This window comes from Pongo abelii, chromosome 8 (genome assembly GCF_028885655.2).
Source record: "Pongo abelii isolate AG06213 chromosome 8, NHGRI_mPonAbe1-v2.0_pri, whole genome shotgun sequence".
Taxonomy (NCBI): domain Eukaryota; kingdom Metazoa; phylum Chordata; class Mammalia; order Primates; family Hominidae; genus Pongo; species Pongo abelii.
The window spans coordinates 104,067,633-104,093,522 of record NC_071993.2 but is presented as its reverse complement, the minus strand read 5'-3'; the positions used below and the strand labels follow the sequence as shown (position 1 = coordinate 104,093,522).

At 49.3% G+C, this 25,890-nt stretch overlaps 1 protein-coding gene and 1 long non-coding RNA gene across 6 annotated transcripts in view; one reads left to right on the top strand and one right to left on the bottom strand.

The window, feature by feature from the left end:
• SLIT1 (slit guidance ligand 1) overlaps window positions 1-25,890 on the top strand; it is a 186,297-nt gene that overhangs the window by 58,861 nt on the left and 101,546 nt on the right. The window lies entirely within an intron of this gene.
• Window positions 16,267-24,478, bottom strand: LOC100936394 (uncharacterized). Of its 3 annotated transcripts, none has more exons than XR_008510577.2 (6): window positions 24,084-24,478; window positions 23,699-23,870; window positions 23,435-23,604; window positions 21,267-21,635; window positions 20,903-21,140; window positions 16,267-20,095 (listed from the first exon to the last, which is right to left on the bottom strand). It is a non-coding gene; the product is annotated as an uncharacterized LOC100936394 (long non-coding RNA). The 3 variants fall into 3 exon arrangements; XR_002916469.3 differs by having other exon boundaries at window positions 16,267-20,092; window positions 24,084-24,458; XR_008510576.2 differs by having other exon boundaries at window positions 18,250-19,564; window positions 19,837-21,140; window positions 24,084-24,459.

Sequence of the window (25,890 nt, the reverse complement as noted above, 5' to 3'; positions counted from 1 at the left end):
CCATTCTTCTGCCTCAGCCTCCCGAGTAGCCGGGATTACAGGCGCCCGCCACCATGCCCAGCTAATTTTTTTTGTATTTTTTTTTAGCAGAGATGGGGTTTCACCATGTTAGCCAGGATGGTCTCAATCTCCTGACCTTGTGATCCACCCGCCTCAGCCTCCCAAAGTGCTGGGATTACAGGCGTGAGCCACCGCGCCCGGCCTTCAAAACCTTTAAAGCCTGAGAATGGCGTAGATGGGAGGAGTGTTTGGCCGTATGTTGTATCTGGAAAAAGGTGACTTCTGTGCATGCTCAGGGAGATGAGAAGGGCAGGAAGTGCCAGGCGAGGGTCACAGGTCTTGGCTTGAGCCTTGGCTCTGTCTCTTGTTGCTGTGAGTCTTGAGCAAGTCACACCCATACGTGGGACTGAGGGGCTTCCTCTGGAAAGTTCTTCCAGATCTAACAGCCTGTGAGCTCTCAGGACCTGCCCAAGACCAGCCACTCATTCGTGTATTCCACAAATGTTTGCTGAGTGCCCAGCTAGGCATCAGTGAGGTTGGGGAATGCCTCCTGCCCCAGCTGTAAGGTGGAGCTTATGGGCTGGTGTTGGAATCTGTCAGTCAACAAGAAAACCCTTGTGCATCCCTCAGACCTGCTCTTTGAGAGCCAGTCTCTAGCTTTGAAGTTGGTTCATCAGGTAAAATGTATCAGTGAAGAGGTTTGGTTCCTGGGAAGCAGGGTGGTGGAGATGAGGCTTTAAAAGCCTCATCTCCACCATCCTGAACCTCTCAGGTAAAGGCCAGTTTGGACTCTGCCACTTTTGGTGGCTCCTGAAACTCCTCTGGGGATGAATGTGGTGTGAACTCTAAAAAGCAATGGGTGCTGCATCCGATTCATTGTTCACCCTGTGGGGTCTTCGTCTCTAAGAGACACCCATGTCCCACGTGTCCCATGTGCACGCTCACATCTATTACAGTTTATAGCCCTCTCTCATATCAGCTACATCAAATGTTCACACAACCAAGGTGCTTTCTGTGTAAGCGAAACAGAACCTTCACATCGGAAAGTTATTAAAAATCTAATACCTAGTTTAAAAAATTAAATAAGACGGAGACATGTAAAATGAAAATAAGTCTCTGTCCTATTCCAGATCTCGACGTCCCCTTCCCGGAGACAGCTACTAAAATAGCTTCATGTGGAAGCTTCCTGAAATGTTCTCTGCATATGAAAACACAGATATTCTCTCTCTCTTTCTTCAGAATGGGAGCTTACCTGTTTATTTTCCTCCTGTAGAGCTAAGAGACCACTGTATATCAGCACATCTACAGCTGGTGCTCCTGTTCTTAGCACCACAGACTCAGACTCTTGTTTTTTGTTTTTTTTTTTTTTGAGACAGAGTCTCACTCTGTCGCCCAGGCTGGAGTGCAGTGGTGTGATCTCAGCTCACCAAAACCTCTGCCTCCTGGGTTCAAACGATTCTCCTTCCTCAGCCTCCCGAGTAGTTAGGATTACAGGCATGCACCATCAAGCCCATCTAATTTTTGTATTTTTAGTAGAGACAGGGTTTCGCCATGTTGGCCAGGCTGGTCTCTAACTCCTGACCTCAGGTGATCCGCCCGCCTCAGCCTCCCAAAGTGCTGGGATTACAGGCATGAGCCACTGCGCCTGGCCTACTTTTTTTTTTTTTTTTTGACACAGGGTCTCACTTTGTCACCCAGGCTGGAGTGCAGTGGTGTGATCTTGGCTCACTGTAACCTCCTCCTCCTGAGCTCAAGTGATTCTCCCATCAGCCTCCTGAGTAGGGTACCACAGGCGTGCACCACCAGGCCTGGCTAATTTTTGTATTTTTTATAGAGACAGGTTTTCTGCCATGTTGCCCAGGCTCACACAGTCTTATTATATGTATTTCATGGAGGGACATTACATTGTTTTCAGTCTTTTTGCTCTTATAAACATTGTTACAAAGAAACGTCCTGGTTTGTCTGACTCTGTGTTCTCATATGGCAAGATCAGTAGGACCAACTCGTAGAAATGGAGGTGCTAAGTCAAAGAAAAGATGCATTTTACATTATGATGCCTATTGCCCCGTTGCTGTTTAGAAAAGCTGTTCCATCTTCACAGTTTACAAGAAGCTCTGTTTCTCCACACCTCCAGTATTGAACATTCTTGACATTTTTCACTTTGCCAGTTTGATGGGCTGAAATACATCTTGTTTTAACTTGTATTTATTTAATTATGAGTGTGGTTAAGCATCCCATTTTAATGCTTTCAAGGCCATTTGTGTTCCTTTTCTGTTAAACCACCTGTTTGAATCCTTTGCCTATTTCTCTATTCCATCTTCATTTTATTAAGAGTACACTGAAGCTCAGAAAGGTTAAGCAATGTATGTTGGGTCACACAGCGGGTAAGTGGCAGAGCTGAGACTAGAACCTAATTTTCCCTCTCCTGGTTTAGTGATTCTTCTAATGTCCATGCTGCTTCTCTGTCCAAGGGCTGGACTAGGTATACTTAGTGCTCCTGGGTGGGGAAGGGACCCCATGCTGTGTATTCCCAGGGGTCCCATTGGCCCTGAGTGGAACATGGGGGTACCTTCGAGACTGTCTGCAAAGGTCAGCCCTCTCAGGCTGGAATTGATTCTTAAAGTGCTTCTAAGTCTTGTCTCCCCCTGGGAAGCCGGGTGCGCACCCCAGTGGACATTTGCTCCTAGGTGGTTAGAGGTTTACCCTGCAGCCTCCGCAGAGGAGATCCAGCTGGCATTATTGTTTGTACCCATGAATTATTGATAAGGCATGAAATGGCCTCAACCTTGGAATAGCAAAGCTCGAGGGAGGGCAGCCACCGTGCTGAGGAGGAGCATGGGGCTGACAGACCCCCCTCCCTGGGGCCCAACCTTCTCTGTGCCAAAGAACACTTTTGAATGTCGAAAGCCTTCATAGTCCTCCTCTCGCCTGCCCTGCCAGGTTTTGGTTGGATTTTGAGCATGTGTCACTTAAGAAAATGTGCAGGGACAAGAGCTACCTTGAATTTCATACCATTTTTCATATTTAGATTATTTAAAAATTTATAAGGTTATGCATACTCATGATAAAATTCAAATATCCCAGAGCTGTATCATGCAGAAAGTGAACTCCTGTGTGGTCTCACCCCCGAGGCTTCCACTGCATAATGCTGTTAAGTGGGTTTGTTTTTCAGTCATCCCCTGAGCCTACATACATGTGAAGAGAGTACTGTTTATTCAGGCAACAATGTCTGATGGAGGGATTTGAGGACTCCTTGGAACACATCCTACTCCACGTGATGGCTGGTCCCTCTGCTTGAGAGCTGAGGCTTTGTGGCTTTGCTGTGGACCCTTGTTCTTGTGTTTCAGTTGCCAGCTGTTGAATCTTGTGACTGGGTCACTGTACTATGTTTCTACTCTGTCTTCAATTTTTTTTTTTTTTCAGACAGTCTCACCCTGATGCCCAGGCTGGAGTGCAGTGATGCAATCTGAGCTCACTGCAACCTCCGCCTTCCAGGTTCAAGTGATTCTCCTGCCTCAGCCTCTCGAGTAGCTGGGATTACAGGCGCCTGCCACCACGCCCAGCTAATTTTTGTATTTTTAGTAGAGACGGTGCTTCGCCATGTTGGCCAGGCTGGTCTCAAAGTGATCTTGACCTCAAGTGATCCACCTGCCTCAGCCTCCCAAAGTGCTGGGATTACAGGCGTGAGCCACTGCGCCCGGCCTGTCTCCAAATTTGCCTAGCACTGGGCTTGTTCTGAAATTGTTTGAGGATGGTTCAGACATTCTGGAGGAAAGGAATGGCCCAGTCTCCCCATGCATAGCATTCTTTGCCAAATGAAGGGAGGTTGCTCTACTTCTTCTCTTGCTAGATGGATTACAATTTTACATTCCACAGGAATTTTGAAGGAATCTATTGTTTTGCAGAACCGTGACGTGCTGATAAAAGGTGTCAGATTTTTAGGGAAAAGCTACTTGACATGTGTGACTTTTTGGCAATCCCTTTAGGGAAGGCCAGGCATTGACTTCTGAAGATCACATCTTTGGGAAGAGCATGACAAGATCTGTGACATGCGGCAACTGTCACTGCAGTTCCCTAAGCCTCAATTTCTTCATCTGTAAAGTGGGGATGATAGTAGCATCTCTGTTTTGGGGATATTGGTTGGGTTCTTTGAAGGGTGTTTGAAGCCCCCTGTGCAGGGCTGGCCTCCACAAACATTAGCCCCTTTTCCTTCCTGGATAAATGACGTCTGTTGATGAGGACTGGAGTTGAGGAGCCTGGAGATGCTGGAGGGGATGAGCCTCAAGTTAGAGACAGGTGAAATAGACAGGTGAAATATAGAGCTGCTGAGCAGGTGAGGCACAAACTTGGAGGCTGTCTGAAGAACTCAGAGAAGAAGCAGCTCTAGGACGGACTTCCTGGGAGTGATCCCAGGAAGCATCACTGGCATTTGGCAAACATTTGTTGAATGAATACAAGGGCTCCCCTGATGCTCTCTGAGCTCCTCTCAGATGTGCCTTCCTCACACTCCACTCTGGGCTTGTACACATTGTTCTCTTGGCCCGGAGTATGTACCTCCCTGGACAGATGTACATGCACATATGTAACACACTCACACACACACTCACATACACATCGTCCAGGCCATGTCTGTCATCCTCCGGGTCTCAGCTGAAACACCACTTACCCAGCAAGGCTTCCCTCCTCACCTTGTGGGCTGGATGGGGTTCCTCTGACACGTGCTCTGGACACCGTGGCTTCACCTTTTCATAACAGGAGTCTGTTTCCCTTGGAGAGCTGGGGTGCACATCTGTGTTCTCTGTGTCTGCAATACCCAGCATGGCCCTTGCTATCCATTAGATATTCAGTAAATGTTTGTTGAATGAATGAGGCAAGAATCATCTTCCCTTCTGATTATTGTTTACTTGAAAACAGGGTTTCAGCTGCCTACGATGGAGTTGTGGGAACCTGTTGGTACTCATCTCAAGATATGGGAGACCCCATCTTCCATGTTGCTGGAATCCTTATCTCTGTAGCAGCCTCCCTCTCAGAAATGTAGTTGGCTCTGTCCTTGCGAGGGAGCTGGAGAAGTAGACACTGGAGTCAGAATGTCTGGCTTCAAGTCAAGGTTCTGTAACTTACTAACTGGATGACTGTGGGCCATGGCTCAATCTTTCTGCGCCTTGGTCTCCCGTCTGTAAACTGTGTTTGTTAATTCCTGTGGCTACTTGCCTGGTAAGATTTTGTGGATTAAATGAGATAATCCAGGAATATATTATAGCAATGATCAGGTAGTACGTGCTCAATAAGTAGAATTTGTTCTTCTCGTTAAGCCATGTGTGTCCATCCTGTCAAGAATCTGGCATCGGTAAAGCAATGGGGTTGAGCGAGACTACAGCTGATGAGGCAGGAATGTGCAGATGGAATGGAGCTAAGGTAACAACTACACGTCCGAGAGGTCCTGCAGAGGAAGGCAGGAGGGAAATTGGATGTAGCAAGAAGGCAAGGGGTGGGCTTGCAGAATCACACGGCACTTAGCCTGAGGGTTTTCTGGTGTGTGATTAGGACTTGGGTTCGGATCTTGGCTCCACTACTTGACACAATGCATTATTTTGGGTGAGTTACTTCATCTCTCTGAGCCTCAGTTTCCTAATCTGTAAATAGGTTAATAATGGTGACCTCACAGAATTACTGAAGGCTTAAATAAGAGACTGTATGAACGGCACCTCCACAGGCCCTGGTGCATAGTCGGGATGCATTCGTGTTTAAGAAGGGAAAGAGCTGGTGGGGCTCTGCACATGTTTGAAGGGATGACAGCTCCAAGAGCCGAGTGGACAGATCAGCTCATCCTGGTGAGAGATTTCCCAAGTCTGCAGAAGGGAGGGGGTAAGCCGACTGCCTTCAGCGTGGCTTCTCAGGGTGACACCACTTATTGTGTAATTATGGAACAACGCGCATAAAAATGAAAATGTGGGTCCAGATGGCAGGCCTTCCATGCTGTTGAGAGGCAGAGCTAATGAACTTAACGAATCACTGATAATTAATTTTCAGAAGGCAAAAGAAACTGGGGAGCAATGAATAGGTCTACAGAAGGAGGGAATGCAAAGTAGTGCCAACTGTCAGCCTGGAGAGAGGTGTGAGATGCTGGCACTTCCAGGCCAGGGAGACCGTCTTGACACCTAATAGTTTTGGTGGGACAGAGCCAGGAGAGAGAAGGCAGTCCAGGTAATATAGTAATAGTTGTGACAATATTGGCCAAGCTTGAATGAACCCTTCTACGTGGCAGGAACCATGGTAAGCATTTTATTTGGATCGGCTTTCATTTCAGGCAGCTTCTCCCATAGGGTAAGGAGAGAGAGTCAGAGTCCAGTGGCTGATAGGGGCCTTTATCTTAGTACCATGGAGCAATGAGGCAAAGTGATGAGAATAGCTAATATTTACTGAGCACTTGCTGTGTGCCAAGCACTGTGCCGAACTCTTCCGGAGGTGTTGGCCGCTTAGCATCATCAACATCCTAGGAGGAGGCACAGAGAAGGCGGGTGACTTACCCTGCGCCCTCAGCAGGATGCAAAGCCTGTGAAAATGCGGAGCCAGGAAGGACTGCGCCGCCGCTCAGAGCCGCCCGTGCACACAGTGTGAAGCAGGATTGCGAGTCAGGAAACTGCGTTTCGGCTCCAGTACCCCTGACACAAGTCCTTGAGACTGCCCGGAGTTTTGTTTCTTTAACTGTAAAATGTGAGCAGTGGATTTGAATCAGGAGGACACACACTTTTCAGACAGCAGTCCTGTGTATTCAAGTAAATCTCACAGGGCACCGGAGATGTAAAGCAGACATTGGAAAGGAGGGTGGGGTCTGCTCACTCGCTGCCCCTCCTTTCTCACAGAGCCCCAAAGCCATTTGGGACTCATTGGGGCAGCTGGGGATGAGCTCAACAGTCACAGGGAAGTGGTTGTGGGGAGCGGGCCTGGCACACTGTCTTCTTGCCCAACCCTGGGCTGAATCTGACCCTGCACTTACTAGCTGTGCAGTCCTAGGCAACTAGTTTAACCTCTCTGAGTCCTGTTTTGCTCAACTGTAAAATGGAGATAAAACTTCTTTGGGTATTCATAAGGATTAAATGCCGTAATGTTGTAAAGCTCTTAGCTCCATGGATGGTGCCTAATAAAGGCTCAACTAGAAGGTAACTGACAGATAAATGTTTGTTAAATGGATAAGTACTTTTGAATCTATATACATATACGTATATATATATCCCTTTGGGAAAAAAATATGTATTTCCTCCTAAACTTTCAAGACTAAGTGAGGAAGAATTGGAAGCCCCAGGAAGATGGGCCAATCTGCCAACATTGGGCATATTTGCTCCAGGTGAGAACGAAGGGACTGATCTAGCTGATGGGGTGAAACGTTTGAGTCCCTTTGTCTTCCTCGCTGCCTGCCAACACAGAGTGGGTGTCCACCGGGGCCCTCCCCACCGCTGCTGGGCCACCTCCCACCTGTCCCTGGGGGTCAGATGCAAAGCCAGGGAGGATGGGTGAACCCAAGGCACCGTCTCCTGAGTCCTCCCAGACCCTCCCGATGACCTCCTCGCGACGCCCGGTCGCACCCCACCTTCTGTTCACGGCCCATCAGCCGGCTTTCTCCCTGACTGCGCTCGGATTTGAGCCATTGTGAATTCGTGTTTCCAGATTAATTAGCAAGGCCCCATGTCAGATGCTAACTGGAACCCAGATGTCGGCTTGGTTCCTGCATCAAATCATTTTGTCCCTGTAATTGAAGAACACGGAGGCAGCAGCCAGGCTGGCCAGATCCACTAGCTTCCCCCGCCCCTTTCTATTAAAAGAGAAATAAACACACTTCCCACCTGGGAGGATCGGGGAAGGGGGGTCTGCCCACCATTTCTGTGCCAATAGGATGGCGATGAGTTGACCTCTGACCTCCTTGTGAGGGTGAGGTTCCCTGAGGAGTTTCCCGTGGGTTTACAGGAAGGTAAGAGGGGTGGTGAGGACGGAGAATTCTTCCTGATTTTGACTTTAGCCAGACACCCGTTTCCCAGGCTGGAACACTGCCTCTCCAGGGGAACACAAGAGACCCCAGGCAGTGCCTGCCTGAATGGCCCATCGCTGCTGGACTGCGTGGAACCTTCCAGCTTCGGGGTCACGTTGTGCATGCCTGAGTGAAACAGACGTCAGAACAGGGATGTATTTCCGTTTCTCTCCAAGCCATATGTTGTGCATGTGTGTGTATGCCTTTTGCTTTTTAGCTATAATTTATTGGGCACTTACTATATCCCACTTGTCATGGCTAACATTTTATATGTACTGTCTCATTTAATCCCCACAGCAATCCTATAAGAGAGGATTTTTTTATCCCCATTTTTTCTGGTGAGGAAATTATGTATAGTTCATAGAGGTTAAGTAACTTGCCCAAGGTTACGTGGCTAGTGTGTGACACAGCTGGGGTTTGAATCATTCGGTATGTCTTTTAAGTGGAAGCAGCAGTTACAGGAAAGACAAGCCACGTTTCCTTCCCTTTAAGAATGCGTGTTCTCCTGGGCAGAAGAGATGAGAACAGGTTTGGTCATACCTTCGCCTTTTCTGTTGAAGGTCAGAACCTACGACGGCCATTTTGGAGACAGAGGAGCGCTTTGATGGGTGGCACAGGAGATGCTAGGGGAGGCCAAGATATGCATGGGCTGGAGTCTGGAGCGTGCCCGAAGCCTGCAGAAAGCCCTTAAAAGTGGGGAGTGGGCTCTGACTCCATGGCTAGGTCAGTGCCCCAAGTCCTGCTGCACCAAGAAGTGGAAGACAAAGTCCTGAAGGCCCTGCGTTCTTTGGGAAGTTCATGGGCATCCCAAAGCTGAGGGTTCAAACCCAGCTCCAGCTTACTCAGCCTGTGACCTCAGGCTGCTCGTGTCACCTTTTTGAGCCTCAATTTCCCCATCAGCAAAATGGGCCTAAAACCTTCTTATACCATACAGTCCTTGTAAAGCTGCACTGAGTATTATGTGATATTCAGGCCCTCAGGAAATGTGAGGGTACTGTGATGGGGCCAGACAACTCAGAACGTCTCGATTTAATAAAGCAGAATCTTAAATAGTAAATGCAAAGATTTGGAATAGCCATGCTCAAACACTAGAGAATGAGGAACCTGCTTGTTAAAAAATGTAGATTTCAGAGTCTTACCCTTGACCTTCTTCTTATTGAGAATCTGAGGCTGGAACCAGAGCTCTGCATTTTGACAGTTCCCCCTGGGGCTTCTGAAATGTATTCATTGAGCTTTCATTCTGAGACACATTTACATTACATTCAAATGTAAGAGCCGGCAGTGACTTCAGAGGTCTTTTAGGCCCCTCCTTCATTCACAGAGAAGGAACTCAGGTTGTAACTCAGAAATGAGTTGTCCTCAGGAAGAGCCAGAAGTGGATCTTAGTTCACTGAGTTTTCAAAATAGTTGCTGGTGACTGAGTGACTTGCATGTGGGTCACTTGCATGGCCCAAGCCTCATGGCCTTTTTCAGACTCAGCAACCAAAGAGATTATTTATATACGCTCAAATTCTACCCCTGCAATTTAGGTACACTGCCACCAGGTGGCAGTAGTATGCTATAGAGCCTCAAGGCTTGTTCCTGGAAATCCACACCCTTGTGGATTTATAACCTTAAATAGTCATATCCCTTTTTTTTGTTGTTAACATGAAGACAAACACCTTTATTATGCTAGCTAAATGCAAGCAAACATCAAGCCAATATCGACATGGAGAGTATGTTTAGAGCAAATTTTCCAAGCAAATAAGTTATTAGAGACAGGAAGCTATCTTTCCTTATAATTATTTAATAGATGTTGTTCTTAATCCTTTATCTCCTTGTATTTTTTTTTTTTTTTTAATTTACCTGCTTTACCCTTTGCACACCCACTTCACATGCTTTATTCTCAGATCTTTCAGGGTAGGGCTCCTTGATGTCGGAACTCATGTCCCTGGAACTTCTCTTCATGTCAAGTGTTTTTCTAAGTCTCTGTCTCATAGAAACAGAGATAAAATTGCTTTTTTTTTTCTGATTTCATTTTCTCCTCTCTCTATGAAGCAAGGTATTGGCATGTCTCTGCCACCCACTGTAGTTAGGGATGGGGAGGGAGGGAGAGAAAACAGTGTTGGGTATTGACTGTGGACCAAGTTCCAAGCCTTATGCTTTCCTGTTACCTCACAACAGTGGGCAGCAGAGTGTGTTGTCATTTCACAGACAGGTAACAAGCTGACGAGCGGAGGGAGGGGGCGGGCAGGAGTAAATCCCAGGTCTTTGGAGCTCCAGAGCCCACCCGTCCTCTCTCGTTTCCATGGTGGGCTGGAGATGGAGGGGATGTGGGCTGCCAGATGCTCCCCACCCCTACAGAGGAAGCCCAGATGCTCTGGGGTGAGGACCAGGCCTGGTGACAGGCTCTCCCACCCCCAGCCTGCACCAGAGAGGAGGCAGGAACACCTGGGCCCCTCTCCCTGGGGAGCCTGACTGCACGGCAGCTGCTTCGCTGGCATTCTTGAGAGTGTTAATTGGGCAGGACGCCCAGCCCCCAGCCCCACTGCCTCCTGAAGTGAGCTGGACCAGGGACAGAAACCCCACTGCCCGCCGGGCATAGAGGAGACAGGATGGGCTCCTGGTCAGCAGCTCAGGGAGGAGGCCCAGGATGCCAGGCTAGACCTGTGGGTAGTAGGTGCTCCTCATCAGCAGTCTCCACTCTTCCCTCCTCTGGGGAAGCTGGGAAAGCAGTGTTGACCCCAGGGCTCCAGACAGGCCCTAAGGAGAAAGAACCTGGAATCCTTGCAGTGGGCTTCTGCTAGCTCAGGAGGCGGTCTTCTCTAGCTGGAGGGAGGAGGTGAAGTGGGGTGGTGATGAATTATTTGAATTATTATTTCTCTCTCTCCTCCTTCTCTTTCTCCTCTCCTACTGCTGCCTCTTCCTCCTCTTCCTCCTTCCTGATCGTAATTGAAGACTTACTCAGTACCTGTCTGACCCAGGCTGCCACCAGGACTCTCCATATATTGCTTCATTCTCATCTTTCAACAGCCCGTGAAATGTATTTTGTTGATTTTGCTTTTACATTAAAGCTCAGAGAGGTCAGACAACTTGCCCAAGGTCACACAGCAGGGGAATTGGCACAACCAAGGCTTGGATGGAGGTTTGACTGCTCTGTCAACTCGGCCCCCTGCTTCTCACGCTCTGCCCATCAAGGACAGAGCACTTTGATCTTATGGGAAGGTTCCCTTTATCCCTGGTGCCCCGGTCCTCATGGGAGGAGTCTATGTTTTCTTTGTTTTCAAAAGACTTGGAATCTGACACAGGCTTCCTTTCTGAGCCTTGGCTCCTCAGAAGGAAGGGCAGAGAAACACCATTTTCACAGTACAGTGAGAAGGCCGGGTGGCTCATAAGTGGGGACTGGATTTCTAGAGAAGGACCCAGGATGCCCAGGTGCCCAGTGCTGCGGTTGCTGTTGAGCCTCCCCTCAGCAATGACCCAGTGACAGAAAGATAGGAGGGACTCAGGGGTCAGGATGCCCAGGGATCTTCCAGGCCTGGAAGACCTGGTCAGTGAGAGCCATCAGGGAGCTGAGGGCTGCTGGGAACACCTTTCTCAGACTGTGGTGCCTGGCTCCATACTCCTCATCTCCAGAGAACATTTGCAAACTTATAGGCACCCAGAATTGGCCCCTGGACCTGTGAGGGGTCAGTGAAGAAACTGGAGAGGTTTCAGGCCTCCAGAGCTGCTGAGAGGATTTGAAGGCATGGATGTGGGCCATGGGAATGAGTGGGCTTACTCTCTGTTCTCCAGAAGAAGCAGGATGAGTACCAGCAGGCAGGTCTCAGGGCAATTCCAAGGAACAGCAGGCTGGGAGTGGATGTTGAGCCTCAAGCAGTAGTGAGCTCTCTGGCCCTGGGCGAGGTCAAGCAGAGCCCAGGTGGGCAATCCCTAAACCAACCTTACGGGGAAGCCAGGAAGGGGCACCTGCACTGGGCCAGCCTTCAGACTACATGATCCAAATGTTTCCTTGAAGCTCACATGGCCTCTGATGTCGCAATGGGAAGGACCCTTTTGTGCTCTGCCAGGTCACTGCTATTTGCTGAGCATCTACTCTGACACCAGGCACTGATGGTGAACAAGACAGACAGCAGAGACTGTCATGGGTAATGGCAGGAACCGTCACAACAGCATGAGGTGCCATTTATCATGTGCTAAGGGTTTTCCATCATTGTCTTATGGAATCCTCTCAACAGCTTTAGGAGGCTGGAATTATTATTATCCCCATTGTCATAGAGGAGGAAACTGAAATTCAGAGTAGCCAAGAATTTGCCCAACATCACACAGCTAGTGAGGGCTTGGATTTTTATTTTTATTTTTTGATTTGAGAAGGCTGGGGAGACGAGCTTCCTTAGGACTCTTCCTTGAGCTAAGGGATGACTCTAAGTATCCAGGTAGATGACTCCATCACCTACTTTGTACTTTTTTTTTCTCTCTGAGACAAGGTCTCACTTTGTCACCAGGCTGGAGTGCAGTGGTGCAGTCATGGCTCCCTGCAGCCTCAACCTCTTGGGCTCAACTGAACCTCCCACCTCAGCCTCCAGAGTAGCTGGGACTCTGGGACTACAAGTGTGCATCACCACACCCAGTTAATTAAAAAATTTTTGTTGCCCAGGCTGGTCTTGTTTCCCAGGCTAGTCTTGAACTCCTGGCCTCAAATGATCCTCCTGCCTTGGCCTCCCAAAGTGCTGGGATTATAGGTGTGATCTGCTGCACCCAGCCTATACTTTTGATCTTACTAGGAAGACTTCAGAATGTGCAATAATAATTCCCTCTGCTGTTTCTATGTTCTCTTGGGTTCCCTTTCCACTGGCTGGCCTCCCGTGGGCAGGCCCCAGAGTGGGAATAGGTGCTTCTGAGGGGACTCAGGGCCTCTGTGGCTGCTCCATGTTGACCCTAAGTGTTATGGTGAATTGTCCTTTTCTCTCCTGGCTTGTAACATTACCACCATAGACAGTTACGCTGTGATGTGGTCAGAAGCTGGGCAGGTGGGTGCTCCTTTGCTGGGTCCCTTGTCCTCACTCTCTGCCTTGCTAGGACAGTCCCTGAGTATCCTGAGGGGCTGGGAGAGCTGGAGTAGCTTCAGGCACCTGGCAGGGGGGTGGATGTCTTCCCCTCAATGCCTCACTCCCACCCCTGCCCCGCCTGGGAGTGTAGTGAGACTCTCCATGTGACCGTGGGCATGTCTTTATACCAGGTCAGGCCACCCTTTGGAAGACCCATAAAACTCACCTTAAAAATCCTAAGAGAGGCTGGGCTCACACCTGTAATCCCAGCGCTTTGGGAGGCCAAGGCGAGCGTGTCACCTGAGGTCAGGAGTTCGAGATCAGCCTGACCAACATGGAGAAACCCTGTCTCTACTAAACATACAAAATTAGCCGGGCGTGGTGGCGCATGCCTGTAATCCCAGCTACTCGGGAGGCTGAGGCAGGAGAAACTCTTGAACCCAGGAGGCGGAGGTTGTGGTGAGCTGAGATCGTACCATTGCCCTCCAGCCTGGGCAACAGGAGCAAAACTCCGTCTAAAAAAAAAAAACCTAAAAGAAAAATGTTCGGGGCTGAGCACGGTGGCTCATGCCTGTAATCCCAGCACTTTGGGAGGCTGAGGTGGGTGGATCACCTGAGGTCAGGAGTTCAAGACCAGCCTGACCAGCATAGTGAAACCCCCTCTCTACTAAAAGTACAAGATTAGCTGGGTGTGGTGGTACACGCCTGTAATCCCAGCTTCTTGGGAGGCTGAGGCAGGAGAGTCGCTTGAACCTGGGAGGCAGAGGTTGCAGTGCCACTGCACTCCAGCCTGGGCAACAAGATTGAAACTCCATCTCAAAAACAAAATCAGAAACAAAACCCAAAAAAAGAAAGAAAAATGTTCAGAAGAGCTGATTCGGATGGAAAATCCTTTGATGTTGCAAGAGGCTGTATATCAAATTATATATAATTATAATCAATTAATGCATCTTTGTAGATGATTAGAAAAAATGATCAGGGACACAAAAATGGCCACTAAATTTGATATTGCTTTCCAAGATACCTTTCAGGTCTAAAGTCCTCTGATTTCAAGATTCTAGTGGCATCCAATTGCTTATTTAAAACATTTAATAATGGGGCTGGACGTGGTGGCTCATGCCTGTAATCCCAGCGCTTTGAAAGGCCGAGGTAGGAGGATTGCTTGAGCCCGGGAGTTTGAAACCAGCCTGAACAACATGGTGAAACCCTGTCTCTACAAAAAATACAAACATTAGCTGGGTGCAGTGACATGTTCCTGTGGTCCCAGCTGCTTGGGAGGCTGAGGTGGGAAGATTGCTTGAGCCAAGGGGCAGAGGTTGAAGAGATTGTGCCACTGTACTCCAGCCTGGGTGACAGAGTGAGACCCTGTCTCAAAAAAACAAAACAAAACAAAAAACAAATTAATAACAAATCATGGGCTTTGGAATCAAACAGTTTTGGGTTACAGATTATGTGGTTTTATTCCTGATACTGGACTTTTCTAAATCTCAGTTGCCTCATCTGTGAAATGGGGGTGGTAGTACCTCATAGTGTGGTTGTGAAGATCAAATTGGATAGTGCTGTGAAGGCTCAGCACAGGTCCTGCCCATGAGTGTGGATTATCTGTCCTGGCCCATTGCTTTATGTGGTCCTGGGACCTGAGGCCCAGGAGACACACATATTTATTTATAGCATGCTCTAAATTCATGTCTCCCAGCCTCTTTCTTTGGATGCAGAAAGAGGAGCTCAGAACCGTGGGAGGATGGAGAAGAAAACAGAGAGCTGGTGCTGAGGGGTGAGTACCACAGGGTGCTCTGTCGGGGAGTGGTGGATGCTGAGGGGTGAGTATCACAGGGCGCTCTGTTGGGGAGTGGTGGAGCTTGGCAGTGAAGCTTGGCAGAGGCTCCCTGGAGGAGGAGGCATCATTGCTGGGCTCTGAGGGTCCAGGAGACCTTAGCTAGGCCAAGAGAGAGGTGACAAACGAAGGACAGAGGGAACAGCCTGTGTAGCCTTGGACAGCGAAGGGAACGTGATAAGTTTGAGAACCCGCAAATGGAGCCAAGCTGTCAGGTCAGGGTGCGGGTGCGAGTGGGAAGGGGCAAGCTCGGCACATTCAGCCAGGACATGCCATTCTGCTGAGGGGCTTGGCTTTAATCCTGAAAGTGACGGGGAGCCTCTGGCAGATTTTAGGCAGCAGAGAGGCACAAATTCCCTCACAAACAGCATCCTGTGGTCCCTGGGCACCCGAGTCTTATTTTCACGGTGTGTTAAATTGATGACGATGAGTAACAGGACGGTGGGCCATCTGAGTACAGATGTGAGCGCAGACATAAGCGTGTGTTCATGGAAATGAGCGAATGCTCCCAGGTGAGCTGCAGCCGGCTCCCGCAGCAAAAGCCCTGTTTGTCTGACACCAGGCACTTCAGAGAATAGGCATTATCAAAGCAAAACATTTGGTTATAAATATTTATAAATATGTGTTGGATTGAATTGCGCTTTGGTTCATTCACCATTTATGTCTATAAATATTTGAGAGGCTGCTTGGCATCATGGAAAGATGCAGTCTTTGTAGGCGTGGACAGACAGGGTGTGTTTGGTTTCTCCGTGGCGGGAGCAGCTTGATGACCCTGGCCTTGTCACTTCACCTATCAGAGCTGTAGTTTCCACGGTGATAATGACACCCATCTTGCATAGTGGCTGTGAGAATTAGAATAATCTCTGTAGAGTCTAGCGTGTGTCGATGCTATGATGGACACTCAGTGAATACAGCTATTATTGTTGTTCATTTGTCTCCGTGGTTTTTAATGACTCGGACTCTTGGCTGGCCGTCTGAAGCATTTGGAGTCCCTTTTTGCCTTCAGATGTCCTTACCTATATTAGGGTCAGCCCTCTTTCTTTTCTTTTCTTCTTTTTTTTTTGAGACAGCGTCTTGCTCTGACACCCAGGCTGGAGTGCAGTGGTGCGATCCTGGCTCACTGCAACCTCCACCTCCCGGGGTTCAAGCAATTCTTCTGCCTCAGCCTCCTGCGTAGCTGGGATTACAGGCGCCTGCCACCAGGCCTGGCTAATTTTTATATTTTTAGTAGAGACGGGGTTTCACCATGTTGGCCAGCTGGTCTCAAACTCCTGACCTCAGGTGATTTACCCCAAAGTGCTGGGATTATAGGCATGAGCCACTGTGCCCGGCCAACCCTCTTTTTGAAAATAATGCTTTAGAAATGATTTTTTGATAACAAAAGAAAATTTAGAACATGTCTTGATGTATATGTTAGTGGCAAAGCATAATAATAAAATGAGTATCCATGAATTCACCACCAAACTTAAGCAAAAGAACATAGCAAAGCTGCAGGAAGGTCCTGTGCCCTCTCCAACCCAACCTCAGCCTCAGCTCCAGAGGGAAACTCTGTACTGACTTCTGTGTTTATAACTTTCTTGATTTTCTTCTTCGTGTTGCTACATAGATGTATATATGTAAACCTTAGCTTAACTTTTGCTTATTCTCTAACTTTTTCATAAAGGAACCAAACTATGTATATTCCTTTGTAAGAGGCTGGTTTTATTTTTTTATTTTTTGGACTCAATATTACATTTCTGAAATTCATCCATGATGATGTGGACTGTGTTTCACGCATTTTTCACTATTATGTGGCATTACCACGATTTGCCCACTTTCCTTTTGGTGTGTATTTGGATTGTTTTCAGGTTTTTCCATGCAAATAATGCTTGGAACATCCTGGCAGGTGCTTCCTGGTGCACAGTTGGGAGAGCAGAGCTTCTTCGGTGAATGCCTGGGAGTGGAATTGCTAGGTCATGGGCACGTGCATCAACTCTACTGGGTCTTAGCAAATCATTTTGCAAATGTAAAGCCTATGAGGAGAGGCTCTGTCATCGGAACTGTTTTGATTAGGCATTGAGTGAAGGGCTGGCACCACTATATGGTTTCAAGCCATGGAATTGTTTCTGTGCCTTCTTCCCAGGCACAGAATGTCCTCATTCCAGGACAGGCAGAGAAGGAGCCAACAAATATTTTAAAAGTAAAATCTAGTTACAGTGATTATTGGGTGGACAGTGGGCCAATGAATAAGGGATTGATCCTTTGCTCTGTTTGGGCCCTTCTGGGAAGGCATTAAGGGTCTGTCCTAACTACTTCCTGGGTGTGGTATATGAGTAAGCTGAGCTGAATACAGTGTTCTTTCCCCCTCAAATTCTGGCCCATCTGATGGAGGTTTGCAAGAGAAGAGCCAGGAGGACCGGGCTGTGTCTGCCCGCTGGCTCAGCTTGCACCCAGCAGCTTGGCGGGGACTGAGAGGTTTGTCGGCGATGTTTCTCTTTAATGTGCTATAGAAGGGAAATGAGATGACTGATCAGGCACAAAAGCTGTGGAGAGCACACATGCCAGACCCACCCCTCACCCCTCCTCTCTGCACCTGCCACTCCAAGGCTCAGGCAGCACTCTTCCAGTATTTACTTTGAAATGTTAATTTCCAAACTCCATCGTTTCATCCCTTCCTCTCTGTTTGACAAGACTAATGGGGTGAAGAGGGAAGATGGCAGAGTTAGAGAGAGCAAGAGATGCAGGGAGCGGCAGGAACCCACAGCTTCTCGCTGGGAAAGTTTCCTGTCGGGATGTTTCCAGAACCTTCTTCTGATCATCTCTCCTCCCTGAGCATCTTGGAGGCAGTCCTTCTGCCCTACTTTCTTCCTTTAAGCACCTCTGGAGAGAGTAGCTGAGGTTGCAGATGGTTTCGGAGCACTCACTGCTCATTACAGATAGGAGTACCGGCATCATTATCACTAAAAACAAATCCATTGTATTTATTGTGACTTACTAAGTGTCGGGTACTGTGTTAAGCTCTTGAAATGTCTTTTCATCTATTTCTCACAGTAACTCTGTGAGGTTGGCTTTTTTCTTTTCTTTTCTTTTCTTTATGGTGGAGATGAGGTCTCTTTATGTTGCCCAGGCTGGTCTTGAACTCCTGGCCTCAAGAGATCATCCCACCTTGGCTTCCCAAAGTGCTGGGATTATAGGTGTGAGCCACCATGCCTGGCTTTTTATTTATTTTTTTATATTGTAATGTTTATTTCATGTTTACAGATGAGGAAACCGAAGCTCAAGAAGTAAAGGAACTTGTCCTTTGTCGCTGCACTCCGACCCTGGGCCCGTGCGTGATATCAGGACCACTGAGTCCCAAGTGTGGCTTTTTTTTTTTTTTTGAGACTGAGTCTCACTCTGTCACCAGGCTGGAGCGCAGTGGCGCGATCTTAGCTCACTGCAACCTCTGCCTACCAGGTTCAAGCGATTCTCCTGCCTCAGCCTCCCGACTAGCTGAGACTACAGGCACATGCTACCATGCCCAGCTAATTTTTGTATTTTTAGTAAAGACAGGGTTTCATCATGTTGGCCAGGATGGTCTTGATCTGTTGACCTTGTGATCCGCTGCCTCGGCCTCCCAAAGTGCTGGGATTACAGGCATGAGGCACCACACCTGGCCGAGTGTGGCTCTTAACCACCAGCCAATGCCATGTTGGGCCTTTCCTGAGGGTCCCATTGGGTGGCTGCTCCACCATTGCCATGGGGGAGGTGGATGTTGGTGTGTGCTGGGGGCGCTGCAGGCATATGGAGCCTGGGCCCTCGGGAACTTTCGATTTGGTGGAGAAAAAGGACAAGTTAAAAGCATGAAAGCTCACATTTACTGCATGAGCCAAGCACTTCCTGGGAACTATTTTATTCACTCCTCAGCACTGTTACTCTCCTTTTTTCACAGAGGAGGAAACTGAGGCACGGAGAGGTGAAGTGATGTAGTTAAAGTGACAAAGGAAGTGGCAAAGCTGGCATGTAAACCCGGGCAGCAAGGAAAGCCTACCCTCCTACCCACCTCCCCTGCTGCACCTTCCAGAAAGTCCTCACAGAGGCGCCCACAGGGTGCTGATGCCACCCCAGGGGAGGGCACCACCAGCCCTACAGAGGAGGAGGATGGTAGTGGTCACAGGACTTCCTAAGGGAGGGAAGATGGGAAGAAAGGAGGGCAGCTCAGGCAGTGAACGCTGGGGCAGACACCCTGGGGCAGGGAAGAGCTGGGCACGTGTGTGTGTGTCACTTAGGATTCTTTTTGCCCCTGGACTGGAGCCTCACCCCTTTCATCTCTCTTCGTGCAGCACTGCTGGTCCTGCCTACAGGTTAGCAACCCCTCGATTTGTCTTCTCCGCCTTTGTGTGGGTGACATGGGCCTTGAGTGTGGTTGGTGGGCAGTGGGGGTGGCACCTCTCTGTCCCCAGCCTGGCTCCTGCTTGAGCTCCCCAGGAAGCTGGCCCCATGTGTTGCCTCCCTGTCTTCCACCCTACTCACAGCTCAAAGGGCAGCACGTGGGGGTGGGGCAGGGTCTTTGAGCCTTGGCAGGGCCTCAGCAAGGCAGGACCTGAGCTTTCCCAGCCGGACCGTTGGGGAAGCTGCTTGTGCATTTCTTTGCAACTTCCTTTTCCAAAAATTAGCTGGGCATGGTGGCATGTTTTTCTTTAGTATTCTTCAAATATTCCTCTATAGCATAAAGAGAAAGGTCTTTGAGAACAGGAATTGGTCCATGACCAAAAGGGCTCCAGTGTAAAGGGGAATCAGCAGAGCTTTGGGGGCTCGTGTGTTGCAGTTAGGATGTGAGGTATCTGGGGAGAAGGGGAGGCCTGGGGAATAGAGGCGGCGTCCTTTGACCAGCTGCCCTGCCTTACCCGGGGAGAGATCGGGGTTTTATTTAACAAAGGAGACGGAGTGAGTCTTTACAAACTAAGCACAGAGTTAAAATAACAATACGTTACCATTGACAAAGCATGTTGCCATGTGCCATTCCATCCAGCCTCAGCAGCACGTGAGCCAGCTCAGGTGAGCGTGTCTCCAGGAGGCCCCTGCAGCTGGGGTACTTCCCCAGGTAGAGTGCTTTATCTTTTGTTTCCAACATCTTCCTGATGGTATCCCTGTTGGGTACATTTTCTGGCTTTGGGCCTGTGCCCTTGGCAAACATCCTGGAGGACCCTCAAGGCTCCCTCTTGCGTTGTGACTGACAGCTCAGAGTCACTGCTGTACAGAAAGTTTAGATTACTGCCAGCTCTGAATGGATTACCCAGGATTACTGTGTGCCTTTTACCCAGGATTACTGTGTGCCTTGACATTTATCAGCTGCTCCTCCGCTGGTTCCCCAGTCCTTGGACAGTGTTAGGATGCATGTCACTGCAGATGTGGCATTTCTCTCCCAAAGAGCATTATGCCTGTCAGTCCCTTGAGCTGACATTTCCAGGGCAGGCTTACTCTAGGGTTCAGTTATCAAAGTATGAACTCTGCCAGCACAGCCCTCTCTGGACATCTGGCCTGTTTGCTCAGGGGTAGAGCGGGACAGCACAAATATCATAGCCTTGGGGCTGATCCCTGGTCTCTAGATTCTGTCTCCACCATGTGTGAATGACCTAACTGGGCAAGTTTAAAAAAAAAACCAAACTTTAATTTATTTCCTTATTTACAAATAAAGATTTCCCCCAAATAAGCCTATCTCCCAGGGTTATTGCAGGGACTAAATGAAATAACACTTGCACCGCACCGGGCGACAAACACTAAGTACCGATTAGCTTCCTTCCTTTGCAGTCTGGCAGACCTGAGTCAGATGAGGCCTAATCAGGGGCTCATATGATGCTATGAGGGCCCAGGTTCATTCATTCGTTCATTCGTTCATTCATTCGTTCATTCATTCGTTCATTCGTTCATTCATTCATTCATTCTCTCTGTCTCTCTCTCTCCTGTAGTCTCTTCCACATAGACCTGATTTCTGATTCTCCCCTTCTTCATTCATGTCCCAAGATGTTTACAGCAGCTCCAGTTCTGACCTTGCCTTACCTCCAAGTCCCCCAGAAATGACGTTAACCTCTGCTTCAAAAGTCTCACACCGTCATAATGGCTTTGATGGGATTCTGTTTCCATCTGGAACTAGACTCCATGGCCAGGCAAATGATGGGCTGGCCCTGGAGCTGGTCATCTCCACCTGACCACAAGACCAGAGTTGGGGAGGGGCGGATCTCCAGACAAAAGTTGGGGTTACCACTGGGAAGTCCCTGGGAAGTAGGGTGAGCAGAAGCTGCAGACAAAAACAAAACAAAACAAAAACTGGTGGATGCCCACCGTGGGTACCATCTGTGGGACCTTCTCGCCTGGAGGTTCTGTCCCATATCCTGACCTCCTGCATGCCTTTGCTGGCACCCACCTGATGGTGCCCTTGGCGGAGGCCTCCGGACCAGATCCTGGGTGTGGTTGTCTTTCTGACTGGTCAATTTCTCTTTTTTGTTCTTGGCCCTGGGCAGAGTCTGGGCTGAGGCTAACCCGGTGAAATGGCTTGAAATGTTATTACCTGTGGCCTCCAGAGGGGCCACAGCTAACAATAGTCCATGTGTCCTGGCCCCATTTTCACCTCGAGCTCCTTAATTAAGACCCTCCGGAGATGCCCTGTGGTCCTGTGATTTATCCACATCTGGTTAGGCAGTCATCTAGAAGATTCTGACCCCGGTTTGATCTGCCATCTCTTCTGCCCGCTTCAGAAAATCATGCTGGAGTTCATCAGTCTTTAATATGTTTTCTGTAAAGACAGGGATGGTGATTTATGTTCCCTGCTCTCGTTACACCACAGTCACTGGAGGCCCCTGCGATGTAGCCAGAGCGCTCCCTGCCACTGACTTGGCAAGGAGGGCCTTGGGTTCCCTTTCATCTGGTTCTTGCTGCTCCTGGGGCCTCATTTATGTGGGCAAGGTGCCCTTTCTGCAGACGCAAGAGCTTGAGTGTGGCCAGGCAGCCCCGCTCAGCCTTTTTGTGTGTGTTTTTGAATCTCCTCATCTTTATCATGACCTGTTTTTATCTTGTCAAATAACTTACCTGCATCTATGTTCGGAGACGGTGGTGAATGGAACTGAGTGGTCATCAGATTTATTTTTCCTGCTGACTTTTTTATGTTAAGGAAGGGGCATGCCCCCCTTCTTTCTATTTATAATTATGCTGGTCCCTAGGATACCGGAAGAAGCCAGCTCTGCCCCCTCAGCATCTTGGCTGAGTATCGGCCAGGTCTCTGTCACATGGAAGGGGCCAAATAGAAGTTGTGCATTTATTGGTGTTATTCAGCTGAATTTGAAAGTGGTCTATTCAGCACTGGGGCTAAGCCCCGCAGATAAGCTTGGTAGGTCACCATCTCATGGGTGGTGACAGGGGTGGGAGGTGGGGTTTCCTGGGGAGATGAGACCAGCGTCAAGGATGAGATATATCCATGAGTGACCCAGCATGCTTGGCCATCCGTGGGAGGCATGACATCCCTCTGGGGATGCATGAGGGATGAATTTATGGAGGAGGTGGCCTTTGAGATGGGTTGTGACGTTGGGTAGGACTTCAGGAGGTGCTGAGAGGAGGAAGGAACTTGCACAGGTGAAAGCAAAGACGAGGGAAGATGTGTGGATTCAGGGAGAGGGAGGCTGTAGCTGGGCACATGTGGTGGGGTGGGGGCTGGAGGTGTGGGTTGGGCCTTGTTACAGGGGCTTGCATCCAAGAGTGAAGGGTCTGGGATGCCTCAGTAGGCAGAGGGGTGTTATTGAAGGGTTTTGAGTGGGCACGTACGTTTGCTTGTGTGTGGACTGACCGGATAGAAACTGAGGTGTATAACAGTTGATGATGTTAACTGAACACTTACTACATGCAAGGCATGTTCCTAGTGCCTTACGTGCATCATTTTCTAAATGTAGGTCACTCTTCTGTTCAGAATCCTCTGATGGCTACTGCTTCATCACAGTGATATCCAAAGTCCCTACCCTTGACTACTTTTCCCCTTTCTCACTCCAGTGACCCTGGACTCCTTGCTTTTCCATGAACACCAAGCATATTCCTGCTTCCGGACCTTGGCACTGACTGTTCTCTGTGCCTAGAATACTCTTTCTCCCAGATACCCATGGGGCTCACTCCCTTCTTCCTTTAGGTCTTTGATCAAAGGCCTTCCCCGCTGCCTAGAAAAAGGTAACTCCCACTCGGCACCCCCAGTGCTTTTACCCCTCAACTGCTTGATTCCTCTCTGTAGTACTCACCTCCACCAGCTACCCCACAGAATATGAGCTCCACGGGGCAGGGCTGTGTTCCTTGCTCTATCCCCACCCCAGGAACAAGGCCTGGTGCACAGGGGTGCTCAGCAGGTAGTTACTGCATGAGTGAGTGTTCTGCAGTCTGCACTCCCACCGTGGGAGTTGCCTGTCATCATCCTCATCTTGCAGACAAGGAAACCAAGTTGAAGGTCAAGTAACTGGGCAAGGTCACCTGCTGGGAATGGCTGGAGACTGCCCATCTCTGACCCCACCATGTAACCACACCGCCTTGTCATGGTCGTGACTGGGCAACAACACTCACATCTCTGTCCTAGGGGCTGTGTGAGGTTTTTTTCCAGCTTTATTTTGAACAGTGTTTTTGTTAGAAGGTACTTCATTCCCAGAGGGTTCATTAATTGAGGGCGTTGCACTTTGTGAAGAATCGCTGTCTAGCTTGGGTCTGGAAATCACACTGTGCGCTTTTCAGATGTGCTAAAATAAACGTTTAGAGGAGAAAAAAGGAGTCTGATTGTTGTAAAAATTAGGCAGTTTGGGGAGAGAGCTGGAAGCTTGTTAAAATCCTCACCAAGGGGCCTTGGAAGTCGTTACTAAGGAGACCAATGGTGGGTTCCTTTCTGGTTAGCCGGTGGGAGGGCATCAGGAGTTGCTTGGAAGCTGCTGCTGGGAAAAAGAGTGTTGGGGGTTTTAGTCAGGTGTGTGGCCCCCACTCCTGCATGGCTTTGTCCTGATCTGTCCTGCTGCAAAGAGAGGGGAAGCAGGAGACCCTGTTTGGATCTTGGAGAAGGCTGGCGGTGTTACCTTAGATCAGCAGAAATGAGGAAGCACCCGACTCCCCATCTCATTGCCCCTCCCAGGCATGCAGCCAGCCCTCTCCTGGACTCCCTGATGTACTTGCACCTATCCCTGCTGAACGCTTGCTATTGGAGAGGTCGCTGCCCATACGGTCTCACCTGCATGACTGAAGCTGCTCATCAGTTCTTCCGCGTACCAAGCCCAACCTGCTGTCCTGGGACTTGTAAACCCTGGTCACCTGGCCTAGATCTGCCTCCCTTAGGGTATTCAGAGAAGCAGTTGGCCTCCCCCTGCACCCTCAGTTTTGATGGTAGCTCAGACTCTGAGCACCTGCCAGGGACCTGGTGATTGCCAGCTCCTCACATTTAGGATCCATGCACATCCTTACATCACAGTGGAGATATGGAAATGAGTTCCAGAGACCTGACCACACTTGGTCCTGGAGCTGCTAGTGAAGAGTGGGCACACAAACCCAGGTTTGTGGGGCCCCAGGGCTTGTGCTCCCTGGACACTGTATAGAAGCAGGTCTCCCAACCTGGTGGCTACACTGTGACATCACACAGCAGTGCACATTGAGCTTGCTGTCATCTACGACTCAGTACCCTGAGCTGCTGCTGAGCCAGGCCTCCCCCATCCACCCCTGTGCCACTGTTACAGAGTGATCATGGCAGCATGTCACACACGCATCCTGTGAAGGACAGTCTGCGATGGCCTCTGATGGTGTCCAGAGTGAGCTTTGGCAGTCTCTAAGGTTGTCACCTTTGCGTGTCCCTGCAGTGCCTCCCCGCAGTGCCTCACAAGCTTTTTCCTTTTTTCTTTTTTCTTTTTTCTTTTTTTTTTACGGAGTCTTACTCATTCTGTCGCCCAGACTGGAGTGCAATGGTGTGATCCTGGCTCATTGCAACCTCCACCTCCTGGATTCAAGCGACTTTCCTGCTTCAGCCTCCTAAGTAGCAGGGACTACAGGTGCTCACCGCCATGCTTGGGAATTTTTGTATTTTTAGTAGAGACAGGGTTTTACCACGTTGACCAGGCTGGTCTTGAACTCCTGACCTCAGGTGATCCACCTGCCTCGGCCTCCCAAAGTGCTGGGATTACAGGCATGAGCCACTGGGCCTGGCCACCTCACAGGTTTTAACGTGCATCTACATCACCCTGGGATTTTGTGTCAATGCAGGTCCTGATTCAGTAGGTTCAGGAGGAGCCTGATTCTGCTCGTCCAAGCTGCCAGGTGAGGCTGACCCTGCCGGTCCACGACCACCCTTTGAGAAGTGACATTTGATTCCAGGAAAATAGGGATCACCCTGAGGGCAGGATCCCAGCTGGGTTAGGAGCAATTAGTATTTTCCAAGATCCATGACACTCCTGAATTTAATGATAGTCCGGGCCAGTCCCAACAGTGATCAGACCATGGGAGAGATATTTAGTTTTACTGACTGTGACTCAAGAGGCGTTGTGACTCAGCACTCCAGACGTGCAAACTCATATCCACCCCCAGAGCAGGGCTGGTGCTGCCTGGTACAGGGGCCATGCTTTGGTTGCTCATAGCCAGTCCAGGCTGCTGTCTGAGGCCAGGAGGCATGTGCAGCACATCCTCCCTGGCACCAGCTATCAGAGGAGGGCAGGCCCTAAACCCATAACCTGCTGACTGCAATGGCTCTGTGACACGACATTGCTCCCAGCAGCATGGTGGGCAGGGGCGATGGGAAGAGCACCAGCTAACAAGCTGCATGAGTCCAGAGAAGGCACTTGACCTCTCTGGGCTTTCTCTTCATCTGCCAGAAGAGAGGGTTGAACATGGTCATGTTTAAATTCCCCCCAGGTCTGATTTCCTTTGTGTGTGCGCTCTCCCACTAGGGGTTCTTTGGCTGGCAAGAGAAACTAGAGAAGTTTTGCTTCCAGGAGGGGAGATGGAAGTACAGCCTTCTACTCCCTGAGAGGTTGTCCTGGGTGTGAGGGCAGCAG